The sequence below is a fragment of the Mirounga leonina genome, unplaced genomic scaffold, assembly GCF_011800145.1.
Source record: "Mirounga leonina isolate KUSES-001 unplaced genomic scaffold, KU_Mleo_1.0 Mir_91, whole genome shotgun sequence".
In the NCBI taxonomy this organism is placed as follows: domain Eukaryota; kingdom Metazoa; phylum Chordata; class Mammalia; order Carnivora; family Phocidae; genus Mirounga; species Mirounga leonina.
In genome coordinates this window covers 2,510,381-2,536,767 of record NW_023270839.1, presented here as the reverse complement: position 1 = coordinate 2,536,767, position 26,387 = coordinate 2,510,381, and the positions used below count along the sequence as shown (strand labels likewise).

Genomic DNA, 26,387 nt, shown 5'->3' with positions numbered 1-26,387 from the left:
TTTGTTTTTTATTCAGTTATGTTGTATCAATAGTAAATAATATGTTAACAGTAAATAAAGCAAAAGTAAATAAATATTTAATAATTTAAATAGGTCTGTAATTAGTTTGATGATATAAGAAGGCAAAGAGAATGAAGTACCCAATATTACCTTCATATTCTATATTTTCATTATAGATAAGTCAGTTTCATGTTATTAATATGAATCATTTTACTAAAGATGTTATAAGGTTTGTAAGTGAATGTAAGTATGTGACAAGTTTTTTTTTTTTTTTTTTTTTCCTGAGAGAGAGAGGAGAGCACAAGTGGGAGTTGGGGGAAGTGGAGGAGGAGAAAGAGAGAGAGAATCTTAAGCAGGCTCCATGCTCAGCACCCAGCCCCGATGCGGGGCTTGATCCCAGGACCCTGAGACCATGACCTGAGCCAAAATCAAGAGTCAGACACTTAACTGAGTCACCCAGGCACCCCGATAGAAGTTTTTAATAGAAAGATTTATATTTCTCAATTAATGTTTGGCAAGAAGTGGCCATTTGATTTTTTTAATATTTTTTATTATTTATTCATTTGAGAGAGAGAGTGAGAGAGAGAGAGAGCACAAGAGGGGGGAGCGGGAGAGGGAGAAGCAGACTCCCTGTTGAGCAGGGAGCCCGATGCGGGACTCGATCCCGGGACTCCAGGATCATGACCTGAGCCGAAGGCAGTCGCCCAACCAACTGAGCCACCCAGGCGCCCGCCATTTGATTTTCTAATTAGGTCCTTTTTGAGAAATATTCTCTGTATGTTCACCAAGAAAAAAGCTTAAAATTTCGAATGTAAATAAAATGTAAATTTAAAAAAATCCTAATGTAGTACCGAAATAGTTCCATCTCAATTCAAGCAGACCAACTCAATCAGTCGGTCAACACACACCTGGAGTGCACACATTCTTTCTAGGCACTGTATCTGATGATAGGAATGGAGCAATCTGTGAGGGACATGGTCCTTACCTCTGTGGAGCTGGCAATACAGACTGGCTACCTGATCTACTTTACTTTCAAGTAGGAGTAAAATAAGGCTTTGTAGGTCTTCAATACATACTGTTTAATAAGTAGCATGGATTGTATACTGAAAAAAGTATTTGAGACTTTTGAATTACACTTTTTTAGGTGTATTGGTGCCATGAAAAGGGTTGAAATTATACAAACTTCTCATTTTATAATTTTAAAACAATAGCAGTATTAAAATACCTTTTAATATTCTATAGAAAATTAAAATGTGAATATAGTTTTCATCATTTGAAAATTCAACTTGTACTTGATTCTCTGAAGTAGCTGGTGTACAATAATCCCATGCAATATCAATGTGCTCAGTGATAGAGAAGATGGTAATTGTGTACTAAGGGAATTTAGGCTGTATTTTGATGATGTGGTCAATTACTTGGCCTTTGTGAACATTCATGGAATAATCGGTTTTATTTAATAAGTCCATTTGTGAAAATAGCCACTGTTGTACATTGGTGCTTATCAAAAGCATTTTTCCTTGAAGAGATTGCACATGCAAAGCACCAAACTACCAATTAATGTAATTTGTTTAGAGCTATTTTTCTTTCTGTACCATCAAGGCATTAGCTATCAAAGGTGAATGGTAAAATACCCAGCCCAAAATGGGTTGTATGGCTACCCCAACAACTTAAACAGAGAGAGTAAGAGAGAACACATGTGTTACATTTACCCAGATTTTCCCTTTAACTGAAGCTTTTAAACTAAGATTGATAGAAAACAGTGTTTAGGAAGAAATAATGCATACTGATTTATATAAAATGCTATTCACTGTATTTTTCTTTTTGTATTAGCTTTAATGAATAGATATGCCTTTTTGTTTTGTGGTACCCTACCATTAAATGATACCATCATTTTTTTTTCTGCCTAAATAAATTCAAATTCTTGTCACCTACTATCTGTACAGGAAGATTTGAGACATTATTCCTAATTGAGATTTTTACTGAATATCTTTTAAAGATAAATTTGTTTTATTCTTTCACCCACTATTTAAAAGGGTTTTCACATTTTTATCTTCTAAAGGAATTGTCAATGAGAAACTAAAACTGCATAGACTATACATTAAAATCACTTTAGTTTTTAAGCTGTCATGAACTGTTTCAAAAAATGCTAAGTTGCTATTGTTTAATGTCTGTCATTTTATAATGCTTTAGAAGTTATCTATCCTGTAAAATTATTAACTGATGCTAAAATTGCCTTGTAAGTATTAGGACAATAGCAATTTTGTAACAGCTGGGACACTGCCAATGTAAGATAAGTACATTTTGCTCTGTAGATTCATAAAGTGCTTTGAAATGGTTTGTAACTGATGGATGGATGCATTTTCTAAGTGTAGAAAGCAATATTTTGTAGAAGGAAATGGCTTGAAAGCTGACACACATGCATGCAAATGCCATTCTCTTCAGTAAGTAATTTGCTTTTTCTTTCAAAAGCATAAATGGCATAGTTAGACACATTATTTTGTATATTGCACATAACAATACAAGATGCACAAAAACAGCAAGTACAAAACATTTCATATTGATAGAAGAACCCATGGCTGTGGTATATGATTAGCATAAATGTATACACACTGAAGTAATGCCTTCAGGAATAAAAAGTGAAACTGAAAAAAATAGGAAAGTTCTACTAAACTTCAGGAATGACAATATTTATTATGCTTTCCCTCTTTTAACTTCATTGTACTACTTGATTGGAATGCTATATCACTTTAAATGGATATATTTTCCTTAAAGCACTAAATATTAATCATGGTGCCTCTGCAAGGTTACAAAGCGATCATATTGTTCTGCATACCTACTTAGAATAGCTAACATTTTCCAGCTTTTTAAAAATAAAAGTGAATAGCTTTTCCTGTACTACAAGCACTCACATAGGACTAGTTTTTGTCAAGTTCAAATTGTTCTCTGGCCTGAATTGGATGTTTAAGATTCTGAGTACCCAGAACAGACTGGCAGAAAGTATGTAACCGATCAATATTCATATCATGAATTTCTGAAAGCCTGTACCAAGAAGACTAAGTTTGAATGGTCTTTTAGAGACATGTGATTTAAAACCTCCCTTAGCAACTCTGTATTTTTTAAAGAACGCAAACTTTGGAGCCAGGATGGTTGGGTTTGATCCTGGAATCAACATTATTACCCTTATGAACTTAGGTCAGGCTTGACACTTTGCTAAGCTCCAACTTCTTGCTGTAAATGACATGAAAAAAGTAACATCCACTTTTCAAGGTTGTTATGAGGAGCAAAACTGTATCAGGTGCTTTTGCACAATGTCAGGCACTTAGCCCTTGATAAGTTAGAGCTTTTGCATATGAAATTATTATTGTCACACCTCCATCAGTAACCACATTATTATTTTGTTTGCTGCATCAATATAGAACTATCTCAGTTCTTTAAAATGTCCTCAGGTTCTTCCTTGATTTGGACAGTTTCTGTGAAAATCACTTCCATGAATTTGACTCATTAATGGGAGTTGCATATGATTAGAGAGGAAACCACACCCTCAAACTTTAACATGCTTTTAATTTTATTTTCCTGAATCAAATTTTTTCCTCTTTGATATATATTTCTTTCAACATGTTCTAAGGACATGTAGAAATTAATAAAACCTACTGGTTTGGGTAGTATTGTGGATGAGAGTAAGGCAAAATTTCCAATTTGTACTTTGGAATGTGCCCCTTGTTGGGTATTTTTCTCAGAGAGCAGACATTAGAGCACCTGGACATCTGTGGAGCCATCGGTCAGTAGAAGATGTTATACAGGATGAATTCATTGATTAATAGGTCTGAAACTTAGTGAAATTCTCTACCTTCTCATATGGTGCATTCATGACTTACCTGGAAGATTTTGTCACAAAGATATGCCAAAGGAATGCTTTTAGGCCACAGGTGTTTACATCTGAGTTATTTCCACTTGAGGCCTCTGATGGGACTCCTTAACGAGAAAGACTCCTGACACAAGAATGGAAACAAATATTGGTTCTTTGACTGAAAATATTACAGTCCAATTTTGAAGACTTATAATTTTATGGATTTTGTAAAACATGGAGCTTATTAAGTTTAAGAAATTTTGTCTTTTATTTTATTCATGCAGTCTCTTATTTTACTTTGTTATCCCTTTAACTCTTGATGAGGAAGTCTGTGTTTACATACATAGTTTCAGTTAGAGCTGTGCCACTTGGTGTTTAGGGTATCACATGTGTCATTATAATAGTACTCCCCCAAATCCTTCATGGGTACAAATGACACAAGAGAATTTTCCTAACTAACTTCATGTCAGATGGAGGTCATATAAATTCATTACCATAAGCCCAAAGCTCCAGGAAATATCAGTGGTGTTTAGTGACACCCTTGATTGTGGTCCTAGACATGGGGTCTCCTACTTTTTCTCTTATTGGTATGGATCCACTGAAGAATAATATACTTTTCTGCTGGCCACCTTCCTCTCTCTTTAGCAAATTCATCTGATAGAGGGTAAGATCATATGATCCTTACAGTAGATTATTAGATTTTTCATCTCAAAAGCCTGTCACTTACAGCCTGGGTTCCTTGGGTATTTCTATCTTATAACCAGCGATAGGCCGACTTCAGGCACTTATCCTATTATGGATACTCTCTATACTCTGTCATCTTGTGGATAAATCTATGAGAACAACATAAGTTTGTTCACACCTTTTCTTTACCTTTGATTCCATGAGCCGGCAGTGCCTTTGGGATAACCTATAATAATGTGATTTAAAGCCTTAGTTATTAATGCTTATATAAAACCTTTTACTACCCTGTGAAGTAAGTGTTGACAAGAAGCTTCATGGCAGATGTTCTAGTGGGGTAAACCAGTTTTGTGTTCTGCGATCCCTCGTCTTTATGTTATATGACTTAATGTATGAGTTGGATAAATGACTCTCTACTCTCTACTATAAAGGAAGAAAAGATAGGCATTCTATATGTTGTCCATAAGATCTTAATTGTTATAAACTTGCAGAGCTCTGACTTACAAACTGATCCTGCTCAATATTTATTTCCAGAAAAAAACAGTACTACCAAATTGCTATTTTTTTGCTCAAAAATATATCTTGAGGGGCATCTGGGTGGCTCAGGCAGTTAAGAATCTGACTCTTGATCTCAGCTCATGTCTTTATCTCAGGGTCGTGAGTTCAAGTCCAGCACTGGGCTCAATACTGGGTGTGGAGCCTACTAAATGAAAGATAGATTATAGATAGGTAGATAGATACCTTGCAAGTCTTTTATCAGTGCACATAGTTCTACTTTATTTATTTTGACCGCTGCACAGGCAGATAGATAATACTTTGCCATACCTCTACTGATAGACATTTAGGTTAATTACAATTTTGTGGTACAATTCTGAAATGAACATCCTTGTATATGTCCTCTAGTGTGTATGTGTGGATTTTCACCTAGGGTGCATAAAAAAAAGAGTTTACTAGTTTGTATAGATTCTGTCAAACTGACTTTTCAATTTATACTCTCATATTTGATACAACATAGTACTTATTTCCCTATGTAATAGACATACTGGAGATCAACTTTTTAATTCTTGCTAACCTGATGATGAGCTAAGATACCCTTTCTTGGGGCACCTGGTTGGCTCAGTTGGTTAGGTGTCTGACTCTTGATTTCAGCTCAGGTCATGATCTCAGGGCCCTGGAATCAAACCCTGTATTGGGCTTTGTGCCCAGCTGGGAGTCTGCTTGAGGATTCTCTCTCCCTCTGCCCCTGCTTTCTCTCTCTCAAATAAATAAATAAATCTTTTTTAAAAAAAGATACCCTCTCTTTTTTTTTAAACTTATATTTCTTTTTACCATTAATTTAATCATCTTTCATATGTTTATTTGACATTTGTATTTATTCTTCTGTGATTTTCCTATTCACATTTGCATATTTTTCTGTGGTAGGCCACCCTATAAATGAACAGGAAAAAAACTATTACTCAGTTGCATATCTTTATTACTGAACTATATGTGTTTTTACCTTTGACAATCAATGTCCTGTTAAACCATACAGACTGCCTTTAATTTGTAAGATATAATTGTATTCTCTGCACTTTAAAACCTGTCTAAAGCTTGGTTTTTTAATAAAATATGTTTGTAAACTTAGTATTAAATATTTAATCCCTTCCATTACTTACACACTTCAAATTTTATCTTTGGATTATGCCAGTCCTTCAGAGAGATTCCTATGTGGGTTGCATTCTTTTGGCTACTGTGGCCTGAATTGAAGGCAATTATTTTTTAAAAAGGGTTCTATAAAAGGTATTACTTTAATGTTATAATTGTAACATCTATAGAAAAATTACGGCTGTTGTTCATTCAGTCATACTGTCAAGTTCATGATCACTAACAGTAAAACTATTTTTTAAATCTTGTTATCAGAAATAAATCTGAATAATTGCTTTTTAAAAAGTGCCCATTATTTAGTTCGTTTCCTTCTTCATCCTAGCTGCCAGCAAGCTAAGAACAAAATTTATAGCCCATCAGAAGATAGGTCCAAAGCAATTATTAAGACACCTAGTATAATTTTTAAAATTTTGTATATTTTGTTATTTTTTACACTTATTTTCCCTCTGTCATAATTTCCATCCTTGTTTTATATGAAGTATGTTGCATATATAATTGTAAGTTATGTAAAGTTTTTGCAAATGAATTTTATGTAAGTAGATAGATACAACCTGCCTTTAAACAGATGTTATATTGAAATTCATATTCTATTGTGCCAAAGATTTAAAGTTTTGGCTCATGTTTGAATTTTATATTGTATAAAACAAGGAAATATCCTCAATTATTAAATAGAAAAAATATAAAACAAAGGATAGTCTTTTTCCTACACCTAGTATATTTACCTTTTAATGATATGTTAGTTAAGGATTAAAAAAGTGGCCAAGGTTTGTGTTCATTGATGTTATAAAACATGACTAAAAATTCACTTTGTCATGGAGCTATTTTCTTTCATAAATATATTGGCTCAGTTATTAATAAAGTAAATATTTTATAGGTATGAAATCAACTATTAATAAATAATAATGATTTGCAGTAATAGAAAATGGATTTTAGGACTAGTTACTGTAGGGGATTATTGGTGACTGAATTGTGTTCCCCTAAAAGATATGTTAAATCCTAAATCTCAGTACTTGTGGATGTGACCTTATTTAGAAATAGGGTAACTGTAGATGTAAACAAGTTAGGATGAGGTCATAATGGATGAGTGGAGTCCTTATAAGATGACGGAAATCTGGACACAGACACCTGGAGAATGCCATGAGAGTACAGAGGCAGAGATAGGAGTGATACATCCACAAGCCAAGGAATGTCAAGGATTGCAACCACAAGAAGCTGGGAAGATGCAAGGAAAGATCCTCCTCTAGAGCCTCTGGAGAGAAACCAGTCTTGTCAACAACTTGATTTTGGACTTCTAGCCTCTAGAATTGGGAGATAATGAGTATCTGTTGCTTTGAGCCATGCAAGGTTGTGGTAATTTGTTTTGGCAGTCCTAGGAAACTCACCATGGTCATTATTTCTGGATATAATTATATTACAATCCAATGCCTAAGGGAGAACGTATTAGGGACTAGTAATATTTTGTGTTCTCCATTTTGTTTCTATAGAAGTGAATAATAAAAGATGCATGTTTGTGAATGACGAGACTAAAATGTTAAATTCTGATACACACAAATGTTGGTTAGACTGGAAATTTGGAAGAAAATTTGAAGAAAATTTATTGTACAAGTAAATGTCAAAAGAGTTTCAATGTTCAAATTATAAAGAATATATTAGGAAAATATGTAAATTTAGGTCAGAAAAGTATCTGATCTCTACAAATGAAGGTTAATTGTCATATGTTTAAAAAGTGAGTACTGTAGTTTTAATGCTAATAGGGGTTTTGTCCACAATATGACAAAAATAATTTACCCTATTTGTCCATTATTTGTAGTTCTGTATTGACATTAAAAAAAAATCACTGAAGCTTTTCTTTACTTTCAGTTGACTGTTTTAAGAGTTTATTATATTTTTTACTTAATCATTAGAGTCCAAAAAGCTGTCATGGGCTATTCTCAAGTTAAATGTCATAAATTGAATTCTACTGCTTATGTAAGTAAGGACTGCATGGTCTCATGACTGACAATGTCAATACCTGAATGACCTTTATTACTTCTGAAAGATTGATACTATTGGGCTTATAAAGATACCAATTCAAAGAAGCATCAGTCTCTCACTGGTTACTGGAGTATGTTAATAGCTTTTGGAAAGAAAATAAATAGTATTTATTAATTATTATTTTCAGAATATAGAGATATTATAATCTTTTATGATCATATATAAAGTTACCTTGGAGAGATGATCTTGTCACTTAAGTATGGAATTTTTATGTTCAGGATTGTTTCTGTTTCCCTAAAAGTTCATGTGAGACATACCATAGGTGTACTTTGCCTCAGGTAGTTTTAACTTCTTCACAATGCATCCCAGACATAAAACTCATTAATCAAATTAGATGGGAGAAGACAAGTTTCCCATGGCTTGATCTTAAGTTGTATTCATGACAATTAATCATTGCACAACAGGGGTGAGGTCAGTGGAAATATGCCATTCTCATAGTCCACCATTTAAGTTCAAAGAGACAAACAATAGCAGAGTAATGGTCTAGCAAGAATACTTTTAAAAATGATTCATAGTAAGAAGCCCCCAAATTTTCTTTAGAATCTATCAGTGAATAATAGTTTTATTTCTTCTTTGGGATTTTTAGCTATTTTTTCTATGGAGATGTTTATTACTTTTAAATGCTTTCATAAAATTTTTTCATACGTGTATCTGGTTTAGTAACAGTTTTTGCATAATTTCATAGAAGGAAGGTTTATTATAAAAGTGATTTTGGCACATGTTACCTTATATTAGTAACTCATATTTGCACAGCCCTTACAGATTTCAAAGTGTTAATTACTCTGTTCCCAAATTTGATGACATTTTTTCTTTTTCTTTTTGTGGCAAGTTCTTAGAGATTCATAGTTGAAAAATAATTTTGAACAGACATTAGATTGGCTACAGTGTGGATTACTCAACATTTCTGACACAATAGGATAAATAACAAAATCAAAAGCTATAGATGAGACACTTAATATCCATGCATTTCACTATATGTCAATTTAGCTTCAGTTTTAAAAAAAATCTACATGTGAAGAGTTATTAATTCTCTATTAACAAAAATTTGATATGGAAAAATGAGAGATTAAAATTTCCAAATATAATCATTTATTACATATTCCCAAGCACTTTATAAATGATGGTCTGATTTCCTTGCAACATATGCCATTCTGAAATAATAGAGACATTTGCTTGCAAAACAGCAACTACTGCAATTATTTCCATGAAGAGACCCAGAAAAATAAGGGCTTTTGTGATGGGGTACTTAACACCTCTCTAACTTCATTTTTCATGCTCTCTTGGTGCTCCCATATTACCAAAGTACATTCTTACATTTATTTATTTATTCTTTCTACATAATCACATGCCTTAACATCACTGTTATGTAACGGTCTCTGCAATAATCTGGTCTTCAAATACTCACCTGCGAGGCAGTCTCCATGTTCAACATTTTCCTTTTTGCCAAATTCAGGGGATGTTTCTCAGTCTGTATCTTACTTCATTTCTCAGCAGATTTCAATGTGGACTCCTCCCTCCTTTGAAGAAAATTCATCCCTATGGCGACACTACTATGTCCTGAGTTTCCTTTTGTCTACTTCTCATTTTTTTTTAAGATTTTTTATTTATTGGGGAGAGAGAGGGAGAGTGAGCATGAGGCATGAGAGAGAGAGAGAGAAGAGTGAGTACCAGGGGGAGGGGAGGCAGAGGGAGAGGGAGAAGCAGACTCCCCCTGAGCAGGGAGCTGGCTGCGGAACTTGATTCCAGGACCCTGTCTTTTCATTCTTTCTTACTCCTGTACCTCTTTTTCAATTTTTGGTGATACTAATCCTCAATCTTCTGATAACTTCATCTTGGGACTCTTCTTATCTACTCATGAAATTTGGAAACAGACACCCTGTGTGCAAATTCCAGATTTAACTTATTAGCTGTGCAACTTTGGGCAAGTCTCTTATTCTTTTGTGCTTCAGTTTTATTATCTGTAAAATGGGGGTATTAATAGTACCTGCTTCATAGAGTTACTGTATTAAGTGAGATCATATAAACAGAATGCTTAGGATAGTGCTTGACACTTAAGTGCTGTGTAAGTGCTAGGGAGGATTATTATCACACTTTTACACTTTCTCCTTAGAATATTTTCTCTAATGTCATGGCTTTGGTACCATTTCCATGCTGATAACAAACAAATTTATATTTACCCTAAACTTCCCACACAGTTTTCCAATATATATTTTTAAGTGCAATTTGTTATTTCCACTTGTACGTCAAAAAGCCTATCAAACTTCACAAGTACAAAATGGAAATCATGATACCTTCTTTCTTTTTTTTTTTTTTAAGATTTTATTTATTTGAGAGAGAGAATGAGATAGAGGGAGCATGAGAGTGGGGAGGGTCAGGGGGAGAAGCAGACTTCCTGCTGAGCAGGGAGCCCGATGCGGGACTTGATCCAGGGACTCCAGGATCATGACCTGAGCCGAAGGCAGTCGCTTAACCAACTGAGCCACCCAGGCGCCCCATGACACCTTCTTTCAAACCAATTTCATTCTCTGTTTTGACACTACCATCAATTCAATTGCTGAAGTAAAAAACCTTGGAGTAATTTTTCATTCTTTTCTTTCTCTTACTTCCACATTCATTCCATCAGCAATTCCTATTTGTCCTACCCTAGTCAGTAGATTAAACCCATCCATGTCTCTGAATCTTTGATTGCAACCAGTCTAGGCAAAGCAACCAGCACTGCACACCTGGCATTATGTAATAGCAGCAAGTTCTCCTACCTCTACTCTTGCCCTTTGCAATTCATCTGTATATATCTGCTCTAATAAACTCTCTGAAACATGGATTATATCATATAACCATGCTGAGTACATGGTAGCAGTTCAAATGATATTTGTTGAATGAATAAATGAATGAATGAATATGTTATTAATTGGGTGGCATAGAATCTTAGTGGTTTTAAAAAATCAAATATTGTCTTAAGATTAAGAGTTACTCTGGAGGAAAAAGGATTATGAGGGCACCTGGGTGGCTCAGTCTTAAAGCGGCTGCCTTCAGCTCAGGTCATGATCCCAGGGTCCTGGGATCGAGCCCCGCATCGGGCTCCCTGCTCCGCAGGAAGCCTGCTTTTCCCTCTTCCACTCCCCTTGCTTGTGTTCCCTCTCTCGCTGTATCTCTCTGTGTCAAATAAATAATTAAAATCTTTAAAAATAAAAAAGAGTATTGATTTTGTATCCTGCCCATTACTGAATTGCTGTATGAGTTCTAGTAATTTGGGGGTGGATTCTTTTGGGTTTTCCACATTAAGTATCATGTCATCTGCGAAAAGAGAGAGTTTGACTTCTTTGCCAATTTTAATACCTTTTATTTCTGTTTGTTGTCTGATTGCTGTTGCTAGGACTTCTAGTACTATGTTGAACAGTAGCGGCAAGAGTGGGCATCCTTGACGTGTTCCTGATCTTAAGGGAAAGGCTCTCAGCTTTTCCCCATTGAAGATGATATTCGCTGTGGGTTTTTCATAGACGGATTTTATGAACTTGAGGAATGTTCCCTCTATCCCTATACTCTGAAGAGTTTTAATCAGGAAAGGATGTTGTATTTTGTCAAATGCTTTTTCTGCATCAATTGAGAGGACCATATGGTTCTTCTCTCTCCTCTTATTAATGTATTCTATCACATTGATTGATTTGTGAATGTTGAACCACCTTGCATCCTGGGGATAAATCCCACTTGGTCGTGGTGGATGATCCTTTTAATGTATTGTTGGATCCTATTAGCTAGGATTTTGTTGAGGATTTTGGAATCCATATTCATCAGGGATATCGGTCTGAAATTCTCCTTTTTGATGGGGTCTTTGCCTGGTTTGGGGACTAACCCAAAGACACAGATGTAGTGAAAAGAAGGGCCATATGCACCCCAATGTTCATAGCAGCAATGTCTGTAACAGCCAAACTGTGGAAAGAGCTGAGATGCCCTTCAACAGATGAATGGATAAAGAAGATGTGGTCCATATATACAATGGAATATTACTCAGCCATCAGAAAGGATGAATACCCAACTTTTACATCAACATGGATGGGACTGGAGATTATGCTAAGTGAAATAAGTCAAGCAGAGAAAGTCAATTATCCTATGGTTTCACTTATTTGTGGAACATAAGGAATAGCATGGAGGACATTAGGAGAAGGAAGGGAAAAATGAAGGGGGCGGGGAATTGGAGGGAGAGATGAACCATGAGAGACTATGGACTCTGAGAAACAATCTGAGGATTTTAGAGGGCAAGGGGGTGGGGGGATGGGTTAGCCTGGTGAGGGGTATTAAGGAGGGCACGTACTGCATGGAGCACTGGATGTTATATGAAAACAATGAATCATGGATCACTACATCAAAAACTAATGATGTATTGTATGCTGACTAACATAACATAATAAAATTTAAAAAAAGAGTATTATGAGACAGAATAACCTGGAGACAGGAAATATACTTAAAACAAGATGGCTAAGAAGTTTACTCTGAGCCAGGTATATTTTAAATAAACACTGTACACTCTAGAAGGAGCTACTCCAGTGAAGACTGTGTACAAAGAACTCCAGGCAGAGGATCTCTGGCAGGGGAAGCTCTTGCCTATTTCACAAAACTCAGATGGTCAATGTGCCTGAACCTCTGTAAGGGAGAGAAATAAGTTTGGAAATTTGGCAGGAGACAGATCTTATTGGATGTTAGTCTGGTAATTGGTAGTGATTTTTTATTAGCTACAATGAGACCACCAGACATTTCAAGTAGGGGCGTTACACAATTCAATTTGTGTTTGTAAAAGATAAGGACTGGCTTCTTTGTGGAAGGACTGGAAGGAAATGAGTGAAAACAAGGATACTATTGAAGTAAGCCAAAAGAGAGGAGAGTCACCGTGGAGATACATTTCGGAGATAAAATCAGGTATCAAGAAGACTACTGATGTATGGCCATGGAGAATGGGGAAAGGAAACCATTAAGGATGATTGCCAGACTTCTGGCTTGAGCTACTGTGTAGATATTGATGCCAGTTAATGACCTGGGTAGTGAGAAGTTATATATTTGACCCTGGAGTTCAAAGTTTGCATTAGAGATAGGTTTGGAAATATTAAAGATTTAGATGTCACTTATGACCAAGGAAATAACTGAAGCGTCCTAGAAAGAAAGTACTGAGGAAGAAGAGGGGAGTAACTCCAGTTTTTAAAGTCTGATAGAAAGGGGCTATCAAGAATGTTACCACATTTGCCATATTATTTTTCTACATGGATTTTTTGCACAGTAACACCTTCATAATCTGCTTGGCATACTCCATCATCTGTAACATAAAAAAGGCTACCTCTACACTTACCTCTACTTTAAATAACGATTATTATTTAACCAACATTTATCAAGTGATTATTAATACCAAATGTGCTTTAATATGTGTGCTGAACACATTATCCCATTTAACCCTTATTAAAACAACTCTGTGAGGTAGACACTATTATACTATTTTAAAGATGAGAAACCTAAAGTAACTTAAAACTAGTTACCAATGGACGTGGAAGTTGAGGCCAGACTTTCAGCAGTTTAAATCTATGGATGTAATTTCTACATTGTATTGTTTTATATGTATCTGGTATTTTATCTTCACAATGTAGTGTATTTTCTATATGCACATTAGTATAAATATAACAAAAGGAAACAGGAATCTAAACAGAAATTCATACCTATTTTTTCTTTGCCTTTTCTTTTACTAAAATATGAGCAAGTTGAAGGTAGAATTCATGGATTACTAAATTTTGTAGCTTCTGGGCCACCATGGTGTCTGATGTATAGCAGATGTTATATACTTGTTACATGATTAAATGCATACAGATCCTTGATTTTGAGAGCTAATTCTTATAAACTTTTAAGTTCTTCTGCTTAATCCCTTGTTTACATATCCATATATTCACTAATTCAATGTTAGAGGTGGAATCCAATTTCCATAAATGGAATTTGGAATCTAAGCTACAAACTAAGTTTATTAGATCTATGAGTTGCTGTGTGCATCTTCTCTCTACCAAAATTACTTTTTCAAGATTACGTCACCAAAATATCATGCTGGTTGTTTATTAAATTATTTTATGTAATTTGTTCTAAGTTGTTATTTCATGCAATTTGTTCAAGCCTATCTTTTTTTTTTTTCTGGATTCCCCACCATTTTGAAGTAGTCTTCTATTACTAAGATTTTAATTTCATGCTGCTCTCAAGTATCTTGAATGGAGACCAAAATGTGTGTGACTTTTGGAATGGTAAAATACTAATTTTGTATAATTCACCAAAGATAACTGTGTTAAATGTTCCTTGCTGTAAAAATGCAATAGAAGATAAAGAAATATTCTTTTTAAGTAATATTCAGCAAACTACCTTTTATTGTTAGAATTATGAAAGAATACAGTTTAAAATGGACTAGAATTATTACTGAATTAAAAGATAAATTGTCTCTATTTTAACAATGACTAGTTTCTGCTTCAGAAAAGTTGACATCATTAAAATGTTTCACTTTGTCAGGCAATTTCCTGTTTCTGTTATGAAGAAGCTTTCATTGCTTTGACACACTTTCCAAAATGCATACTGTTTTCCCATATAATTGAAACCAAAACACTCCAAAACAAAATGTTTCCATGCAGTGCTATATTTTACAATCACTAGGCTGTATCTATTATTTCAGATGTACAGACCAACAACTTTTTCTATTTTATTTGCAGGACAGTTTTGCATTCCTCCCCTCCCCCATGTATACAAAGCTCTAAACTGGGATTCACAGTTAGTGGGCTATTTTTGGATACAGAAAGAAATCACAGAAGGCAATTTTTTACCCCTTCAAAGGGGTTTTGGAGATAAATTTTAAATTGAACCACCTCATTATTACCTAGTCCCTGTTTTGATACCTAAGAATATCTACTTGGCAGTCGAACTTCCTCCTAATCACTCACCCCCCCCAAAAATGTATCAATACATTCACCATAACTTAACCATTTTCTAAAGACACTTTGTATCTGGCAGGACATGAGTCACTTTTGAGGTTATATATCCTCTAAGTAACTACACCCCAGCCAGTTCTATCACCAGGGATATCATAAGTCATAAGGTGATTTTATATGTTGTGGCCACCTGCTTGGCTCTTTGCTTACCTTTAAACTAGCTATTCTATGAAGTGCACAGAACTGTAGATGAATTTCTATTTTCTAATTTATTACTTGTTATCCCAGCTCCTTCATTTCTTTCACTTCTGTGGAACTTACTTCTCATCCTCACTATGAATTTAGCTTCCCATTTGCACAATTCTATTGCTCTACTTTTGCTAAAATGGAATCTTTATCATAACCATTCAAAGAAACTCTTAGCATTATCAAATATATTATCTCTTTGACTTGATATCTCCAGACTTATTAGGATTACCAACATTACCTCAAATAATCTCCACCTTCCATGTGTTATACTACATGTCCAAGCTGGACAGCTGTATTTAAGAATATTATTAACCACGTGTATAAAGTCCACTATAAAGGCATATTAGTCAACTTTATCTTGATCCACATCAGAACAATCATATTTTTATTTCTCAGAAAGCTTTTTATTCCCTGCTAACTATGGTGAGTTTAGAATTTTGCATAACCAAACTTATATCGGTTCTCATCATACATAGACAACAAAGTATCTCATCTCATATTTTTAAAATCAAAGGCAATGAAGTATATTCTGCCCTATTCTATCCTCCCCTTTTTAAAAATATATCTGTGTATTTATTATTTCTATTTCATATTCTTTCTCAGAAGAAAAGGTCTTCCTTCTCTCATGAGCTTGACCATGTCCCTGTGCTTTTGTTATATTCCCATTTATCCCTCTTGTGATTTATCTTTCATTGCATCATCAATCTCTCCCCACTGGATCATCTAAGGACTCTTCCAGCCTAAAAATACTCCAGTTTCTTCTACTGTCTTTTTTTTTTTTTCTGACAAAATACCTGGGAGACTAGGAACCATTTGTAGCTTTCTCTTTTCCACACACAATTGTCTTTCTTTTCCCACCATTCTTCAGAAACTACTTTCTGGAAAGTGTCTAATGACTTCTCTGGAGTATTTCATCTTTTGCCAACCTGTTTTCCATGCTGTCTTTTCTTGACTCTCCAATACCATCTCCTTCAACCTCTCTGATCATTAGTTACCTCTTCTTTCTGTATCTTTTTCTATTCTTGTCGTTTACAATAAGTGTTTACCATAAACCTATTCTGAGCCCTTCTCTCTTTTCTTCAATGCTTTCTTCCTTCTTTATGTACCATTTCTATGTCTATTTATCATTTCTAGGTGTATAATCCCCAAATCACTATCTCCAGGCCTACCTGCCAGGTGAGACTATCTAGCTATTTGCTGAAACTATAGTACATATATCTGCTTAAAGCCTTTAATTCATTTAAGTATTGAAGGCCTTCTATTATCTGCCCATAACATGAATGCTCTTCACATCACAGTAAGTAGCCCCTTCAGGCACTTGACATGTTTAGTCAAATTCAACAATTTTGCCTTTCAGCAAACACTTGTTTCACTCAATGAGTGTTTTTCTTCATTTTCTATTTGCTCCTGCATCTTTTTCTCTCTGTGAAGTACTCATGGCTCGGTGAGTCCATGTGCCTCCTACTTTGAATTCTCCCTAAGGATGATGGGATATTCTCTTCCTATGAACTCTCAGTGTTTTCTTACCTTCTTATTTGTGACCTATGCACAATAGTCAAATTTCAAAGTTTAAGTGAAGAGAAGCTATCAGTTTTACTTGCTGAATTCTACTGGTATTTTAATTATTTGTGTTCAGAACTCAGCCTCTGGACCACGGACTCCTAGAGTCTAGAAAAGGAGTTTTCTTACCCAAATTTATATCCCTCCAAAGCTTCTGGCATGGTGTTTTTTCATCTACTATTGGGGCATTTAATATAAATATACAGGAATATATAAATATTCAGTTTGCTACACATGAACTTATCATTTAGTTTAGAAAAACAACTTGTTTTCTCTCTCCTCATTCTCACTCAGTGAACAATTTTCCACATATTCCTGCAAAATTGCTGTTCTGACTTTATTATTCTTCTGCTTACCATTGGGAAAGCTGTCAAAATACATCAATACCTATTACCCTTTCCATTAAAAAATCCTGGATACAAAGATGCAGTTAGCTGACTGTGTTATCAAATTTTTCAATGGAAGAAAAATCCTCCTCCAAAGCATTGTTAACTAATTGGTTATCACTGACAGTTCTACAAACGGATGGGCTGCATCTGCATTCTGTCCAGTAGGATACCTTATGGATGGAGATACTGTTTATTTTTTCAGTGAGTACAGTATTGTAAAGTTTAATTTTAAAATTTAAAGAGTTTTGGTGAATGATACCTTTAAATCAATAAATGCTTAAGATATGTGGAGTGGCCAGTATTGGCTACAGTATCAATGAGATAACCAGAAAATGCCTCTTAGAGAACAATAATCATAAAGTTTATTATAGGCTTGAAAGAAAGTAATAATAAAGGATTTAAAGAAATGAAAAGATATTATATTTCTGATTGAAATGGTTGTAGTAATAAATCCTCAAGGCATGAATATTAAGGTCTCATACTGAAAGAAATACATACATGTCTCCAAAGAAAGTGTATGGAGATGCTTTTTTAATTGTGACATGTTCTGCAGAAGATATCTTACAAATCTGTGTAGTTTATGTGGGAGAAAAAGCCAAATAACCTAGTGTACATTAAGAGCAAATGATGTCGAAGAGGTTGCTGCCTGTGTTCTCCTTTAGGATTTTGATGGACTATCCAATCAAGAAATGGGCAGAAGACATGAACAGACATTTTTCCAAAGAAGACATCCAAATGGCCAACAGACACATGAAAAAGTGCTCAATATCGCTCGGCATCAGGGAAATCCAAATCAAAACCTCAGTGAGATACCACCTCACATCAGTCAGAATGGCTAAAATCAGCAAGTCAGGAAATGACAGATGTTGGCGGGGATGCAGAGAAAGGGGAACCCTCCTACACTGTTGGTGGGAATGCAAGCTGGTGCAGCCACTCTGGAAAACAGTATGGAGTTTCCTCAAAAAGTTGAAAATAGAGCTACCATACGACCCAGCAATTGCACTACTGGGTATTTACCCCAAAGATACAAAAGTAGGGATCTGAAAGAGTACGTGCACCCCGATGTTTATAGCAGCAATGTCCACAATAGCCAAACTGTGGAAAGAGCCAAGATGTCCATCGACAGATGATTGGCTAAAGAAGAGGTGGTATATATATACAATGGAATATTATGCAGCCATCAAAAGGAATGAGATCTTGCCATTTGCAATGACGTGGATGGAACTGGAGGGTATTACGCTGAGCGAAATAAGTCAAGCGGAGAAAGACATGTATCATATAACCTCACTGATATGAGGAATTCTTAATCTCAGGAAACAAACTGAGGGTTGCTGGAGTGGGGGGTGGGGTGGGAGGGATGGGGTGACTGGGTGATAGACACTGGGGAGGGTATGTGCTCTGGTAAGTGCTGTGAATTGTGCAAGACTGTTGAATCTCAGATCTGTACCTCTGAAACAAATAATGCAATATATGTTAAGAAAAAAAAAGAAGATAGCAGGAGGGGAAGAATGAAGGGGGGGAAAGTGGAGAGGTAGACGAACCCTGAGAGACGATGGACTCTGAAAAACAAACTGAGGGTTCTAGAGGGGAGGGGGGTGGGAGGATGGGTTAGCCTGGTGATGGGTATTGAGGAGGGCACATTCTGTATGGAGCACTGGGTGTTATGCACAAACAATGAATCATGGAACACTACATCTAAAACTAATGATGTAATGTATGGGGATTAACATAACAATAAAAAATTTTTTTAAAAAGCAAATGATGAAACAATTTCAATCTGAAACAGATAAATCACAAAGAAGTGATTTCTATAAACTTATTCTTGTATTTACCGATGAGTTTGAGCCCTGTAATTTTACAGACTTTATTTGTAATAATTCCTGGAGTCACTTGTGTCATTGATTGAGAAATTAAAATAAAATTCAGTGTATCCTGACTGTGACAAGAACAAATCATTCTTTACTTTTCCAATGGGATAGTTTCTAGGAAGTTAGATTACTTTTACATTGACATTATAACAAAAATCTTTTATCTTTCTAATGATCTTTAAAAGTGAGGTACTTAAAGCTTATAAAAAATGATCATATTCTTTGAGGGTACTGGGCTAAACACACAATAGTAAATTGATAAATTGATGACCTAGTGGTATTATTTTTAGGAGCTTTGATTTCAAGTATTATATTTCCTAATTTTTAAATGTTCTTAGGGCCCATTTCCTTCTCTAACCATCACTCCTTGTAACAAAACCATTAAATGAAACTGTAGCTATTGCTATTTTGCAGACATTAATAGGGCTCTAGTATGGTACATATATAAAGGTATATGTCAAGGATGCTTGAATATCCCCTTGCCCCAGGGTGAAAGAATTTTAATGAAATGATTCAGAATTATCTCCACTCACCATTTTGCCTTATCTGCGTCCTAAAATATTAGCTCAGGGCAGTGATTAAGTGCATGTAAGGTTCTATGGATTCATCTCTTAGCTCCGACAGCTATTAGCTATTTGGCCTTGAGAATGGTTCTTAACCCCTTGTGTTTCAATTTTTCTTGTCTGCACATTTGTGGAAACAGTACCTATCTCACAGTGTTGTGAAGACCAGATAATTTTTACTTCAAATTTATTTGAATTATAACTTAAGTTTAAATGACTAAACTCTACAGCCAATAACTGATGGAATCATGACCAAAATCTGGTCTCTCTTTTTGGGGGGCAAAATTTGGGATTATTTTTCACAATCATAAACCAAGAAACAAAAATTATAAATCTCATTTTAGACTGAGGTATAATTAGGTTGGATCCCCAATCAAATGTCCTATTTGAAGGGAATGAAATGGCTAGCAGGAGTCATTTATGTATCTTTGAGCTAAACGCCTTTTAATGGGTTTAATAAAGACCAGAAATTTATGCACATAACTCCAAGTTTAGGACCATTTCAGCAAGTGTGTGTATCATGGAACAATAGTCATTTGGGATCTTAAGAAACAACAGGCACCTTATTTCTTTTTCTAAGAAAGGAGAAATCAATGTAAATTATTAAAAATATAAAACATTGGGTGCCTGGGTGGCTCAGTTGGTTAAGCGACTGCCTTCGGCTCAGGTCGTGATCCTGGAGTCCCAGGATCGAGTCCCGCATTGGGCTCCCTGCTCGGCAGGGAGTCTGCTTCTCTCTCTGAACCTCCCTCCTCTCATGCTCTCTATCTCTTTCTCTCTCTCAAATAAAAAAAATATATATAAAACATTTAATTACTCCGATATTTATGCATTGTCTTTTTATTGGTACTCCTTTAAATGAGGAGTGTAAGTGGTGGTGATTATAAAGCCAAATACAATAAGGACCAACCACTGAATATTTTGTTCTGCCCTGTGGGATTTGAGGGTGTTTGAAAGAAATAAAAGCAAGTCTGCATTATAATGCTATGTATCGGGCACCTGGGTGACTCGGTTAAGCGACTGCCTTCGGCTCAGGTCATGATCCTGGAGTCCCCGGACCGAGTCCCACGTCGGGCTCCCTGCTCAGCAGGGAGTCTGCTTCTCCCTCTGACCCTCCTCCCTCTCATGCACTCTGTCTCTCATTCTCTCGCGTGCAAATAAAAAAAGCTCAAAAAAATAAAAAAATAAGAAAATAAAAAATATAATGCTATGTATCCATAGGTAGGAAGTCAGTAGAATAATCTTTAACCACCTGCCACAGTATGTAAGACTATATGTATAGGAGATGAATACAGTATATGTGATTTGAATCTAAAATGCTTGTCTATTAGTTATAAAAATCTTTTAAAACCTTTTTTCTGTTGAAGTAGAAATTACATAAATCAATAATAATCAGAGCCATTATGACAAGCTATAGACTTTTAGTCCCTTCTGTTTTTTTGTTTGTTTTTTGTTTTTACAGGAAAAGATACATAAATTCTCAAAACTACTCTTTTAAAAAATGTTTTGGTTCTTTTTTTCCCCATTTTTTTTTTACCTCAGTTTTGCCAAATTCTGATCTTACAGTCCATTTCCTCTTGCTATTAATGTTTCATTCCCTTCAAATATGACATTTGATAGGATCCAGATTTTGGTCATGATTCCATCAGTTATTGGCTGTAGAGTTTAGTCATTCAAACTTAATTTTTACTTAAATTTATTTCAACACACAAAATGTGAAGATATAATTGACTCTTCTGAGAATCATCTCAAAAGGGTCAGGAGGTAGGGGTCATGGCAGTTTACAAAACTTAAAGCTTTGAGAATCTAAGTAAGTTAGTTTTGAGTTTTCACAGCAACATTTTTTGGGGGGCGGGCAAACATTAAGCCTAAGATAGGTTTAAGTTTTTAGAAAAAAAGCTCAACTGGGTGTTATGAATCACTAAATTCTACTCTTGAAACCAGTATTACACTATATGTTAACTAACTAGAACTTAAATAAAACTTAAAAAAGAAAAGAAAAAGCTCATGGCCTAACACATTCTAGAGATCCATTCATCATGTACTTGATTTTTTGGGTTTTTTGTTTGTTTGTTTTAATCAGCTTTAAAAATCAAACTTGTAAAATATATTTACAAAGAATAATATCAAGTCTTCCACAAAAATAAATATAAATAGTAAAAAAGAAAAAAAAAGATATAATAGGTTCCTCTCCATAGGGACAATGATTTTGGAGATGACACTGAAGGGGCATCCTGAGGAAGGTGAGAATAAAAAGGCAGTAAAAAAAAAAAAATAAACATTGTACTTAGCATTTACAATGAGGATATACAAGGAATTTACATTGTTCATATAAAACTGAGAATATATGGTTGACCTGATGTAGCAAAGTCTTGTTAGAATGAGAGTAGCGATTATACTTTATTAAGATGGAGGGCAGATTACTTGATTAAAAGAATCAACATTATACTTGATGTTGAGATCCTTGGACTACAGTTAAAATTTTAGTATAGTTTCACAGGGTTTATACTAAATAAACTTGCTGTACCTGGATTCGCTTTCTTATTTGTACAAGTGATAAATCTACTTATTCTTGTGGCGCCTGGGTGGCTCAGATGGTTAAGCGTCTGCCTTCGGCTCAGGTCATGATCTCAGGGTCCTGGGATCGAGTCCCGCATCGGGGTCCCTGCTCCTTGGGAGCCTTCTTCTCCCTCTGCCTCTCTCTCTCTGTCTCTCATGAATAAATAAATAAAATCTTAAAAAAAAAATCTACCTATTCTTTTATCTTTGGAGATGGCTTTAGAAGAAAAGGCTATATGTTTTGTAAGATAATACAGGATAAAAACAGCAGCATATTTTTATGATATCTGGAAAAAAATTAAAAAGATAAAACAAGGTGAAGATTCAGCCAACAATTTATAACAACATGATATCCGTAAGAAAACATCTGTCAGCAGTAAAAACTCAATCATAATTTGAATATAAATGTTTGACTTAGTTTCTCTGTTCAATTTATAGGAGATTCTGTAGGTTGGTGAAACTAGTCTTTAGTTACAACTTTTTCCAGAAAGTGTAAATACAATGAATTCCATTTATTTCATTTTTTAAATTTGGGTAAAAGGCCATTGAAAGTTACACATTAAAAACTTTAATGAATAATTTCAGTGCTCTTTAGCTCTGGCAATCATTAAATTGAATATGTAAGGGGATTTAGGAATAAGAGATTAACGTCATCTGCCATTTCCTTACTACTGCTGATGTGAACCTAAAATATTACTGTATATATTCTAAAAGCAATGAGAAATGATTTTGCAGAAAAATGACAGATGTTTGACAGAGCAGATTTCTCCTCCTAAACTTCTCTACCCCATCCCAGCAATACAACAAATACTTAAAATCCCCAAACAAAGGAAACTATAACTCACCCCCAGAAAATTAACCTTAACAACTGGGAAGTTTGAAAAAACAAATTTCAGGTTTACCTAACTACAAATAATTATGTGCCAGAAAGGGGAAGATTAAGATTCCAGTACCCTGAAGAAGTCACTTCCAAAGGTGGCTTCTACAACATCACCTTAACAGGAAAACAAATGATCCTAACTATGACAATAACCATTATCTTACAAAAATTAAAAAATTGCACCCCCCCAATAAAGGTGGCATGTTGAAAGACCCTGTTAAACTTGTACACTCCACATAGTAAAAAAAATAATTCTGTAGAATGAAATAAAATAGGGGAAAATGAACTTCATCTACATGAAATGCTATTCTTCCCCTTTCCCTTTCTGTCCCTACCATCCTGCTCTTTTTAAACATTTTTTGAATGCATCATACTCCCTTGTCTTAATGCATTCAAGGATAATGTTTTCTCAATTTATAACCATCAACACCGTCCCTGATGTGCTGATTCCCATTCATCCCAAGTAGACATTGTCTGGTTTCCCAGACTAGATTAAAGCTCCTTCTAATCCTCCACACCTTAACATCCTCACAACTGTATTTACTTACTATCTATTTTCCCACTATACTATAAGCCCAACGGGATTGGGGACCAAATTTACTTCATTTAATGACTGATATGTATAGTACCTCATATACTACTTGGCACAGTTTTTGATGTATCCATTTATCTACTTGTTAAATGAAAGAATACATAGAAGATGAGAAGGTCATTAGTTCTCAGTAAAGTACCTCCTCATAAAAATTTGTAGCAAGAGGAATTTAGAGATATTACAGACAAAACCATTAAAACCCTGAAGAGGTTAAATGACTAGCCCCATGATGCTCTAAGTTCTCAGTTAGTGGCAAACTTAGTGGTAAGTTCTCAGTGAACCCAGTTCTCTTAGCCACCAAAACACTAGGTATATGAACCACAGAAGCTGTTCAAATGCACATCTCTGGCCCCTACACCTGAAGAGTTCAATATGCAGGGCCAATATTCCTACTAGCCACAGTAAACACAGGGCCTAGGACCTACACATTTTAGGCTATGAAAATATTTTAATATTTTTTAAAATCCTAAGAAAAAATATGAGTTTTTAGGCCAAAGATAAAATTTTAAATATATAATAATAAATTTGTCTTTATAGTAACATATGTAATAAATTATTTTTAATATATTCTTACAGAGAAAGTGGCTCATGGAGGAAAAAGTAGGCAAGGCCCATAAAAGTCACAAAGTAGCCCTGTGAGTAAGTCTGAGTAGGACATTTTTAGGAACTTTCTCAAATGACTTTGAAGAAGGTAACCCCTAGGAGCACATTTGAGCTATATACTAGATTTTTTCTGCTTCAGTCCTAACTCAGATTTATTGGAGAATTATTTAATTTTCTGAAGAAAAAGATCCCTTTACTAAGAACATTGTTTCTTAATATAGAAAATGATTCTAATACACAGAAAGGATGTAAATATATCTTTGTCACATTAGGAATAAACACATTAAATCACATAAGAAGACCAAACTACAGAAAGTAGCAGGTAACTTCATTAGTAAATAGAATAATTGAAATTATAAATAACATTTTAGCTCACTTCACAGGGTAAAAAAACCACACAAACATATTTCCATTATGACTGGATTTAGCACAGCCAAGAAATTCTGGTATAGGGTGCCTGTGTGGCTCAGTCGTTAAGCGTCTGCCTTCGGCTCAGGTCATGATCCCAGGGTCCTGGGATCAAGCCCTATGTGGGGCTCCCCGCTCCACAGGAAGCCTGCTTCTCCCTCTCCCACTCCCCCTGCTTGTGTTCCCTCTCTCACTGTCTCCCTCTCTCTGTCAAAATAAATAAATAAAATCTTTAAAAAAAAAAGAGAAATTCTGGTATAGCACAGGAGAGATTATTAATATAATTCATTACATTAGTATGAAAGACAGTAAAAAAATTATCTCAATAGATAAGAAAAAGTGATAAGATTCTACATCTATTCTTGATTAAAACACCAAAAATTATGTTTGGAGTATTTCTTAGCATGACAAAGAGTACATATTTAAAACTGAGCGCTAACATTGTACTTAATGGAGAAACATGGTTATTTTCTTTAAAAACAGGGATTTTTCTGTTCTCTTTAAAAACAGAGGGGCACCTGGGTGGCTCAGTCAGTTGAACATCTGCCTTTGGCTCAGGTCATGATCTCAGAGTCCTGAGATTGAGCCCTGTGTCGGGCTCCCTGCTCGGCAGGGAGTCTGCTTGTCCTTCTGCCCTTTCCACCACTCATTCTCTCTCTCCCCTAAATAAATAAGTACAATATTTAAAAAAAATAAAAACAGGAATAAGAATATATTCTATACCAACTCTTACTTAATAACATACCAGAACATACCAAGCCATAACTATCCAAGAAGGACAATAATTAAGATACAAATACAGGAAAAAATTTTAAAATAGAAAAAGCTTTTTGTGAACAAAATCATTATGTAGCTAAACTCAAAAAAATCAAGCAAAAAATATCCAAGGCAATAAAATGATAAAATAACATGGTATACATGGAAACTAACAGAGTGTGGAGGCAGAAATATAAGAAGCTGGTAGCTCTACTTTTTCCACACTCATTTCAATTTATGGTGAATTTATAGGATGTACTTTGAACTAGATTCAGAAGCCAAGATATAGCTAATGCATTGGCATCTCCAAATTATCAGCACACAACTCACCATCTGTACATATGCTTTGTGGGAGAAGGGTGACATTTGTTCCCGAACGCTCACTCAACCACGCATAAACACAAATGCATGCACATAAAACATATACACCCACTCACAAGTACACACATGAAAACACAAACATATACATTTATACACAAACACACATATACACTCATATATGTTTGCACGTGTACATATAAAATGCATACACACACATGCCCCTGTCTTCTCTTAGAGGGATATTTGGCAAACATCCAAAAGGATTAAAATCAGAATTTTTATGGACAAAAGCTAGAAGATGATGGGAGTAGAGTTCACATCCCCATAGTCTGCCTATGGAATCCATGCTACTAATCACAGTACTTTGGGGCCACCTCTATAAACAGAGAGTGAGAATATCTGCCTTAACAGCATTTATTAAGGGTTAGGAGTGAAAACATTTATAAAGTGAGTAACACAATGCTGGCACATAGTACATACTTAACTGAATGTTAGACA

The 26,387-nt window shown here is 35.0% G+C and overlaps 1 long non-coding RNA gene across 1 annotated transcript in view; it reads right to left on the bottom strand.

The window, feature by feature from the left end:
- Positions 1 to 3,962: 3,962 nt before the first annotated feature.
- Positions 3,963 to 26,387, bottom strand: part of LOC118003211 — a 91,223-nt gene continuing 68,798 nt past the window's right edge. The window contains exon 3 of the long non-coding RNA XR_004677289.1: positions 3,963 to 3,989. This is a non-coding gene — a long non-coding RNA (uncharacterized LOC118003211). The remainder of the gene's footprint in view (positions 3,990 to 26,387) is intronic.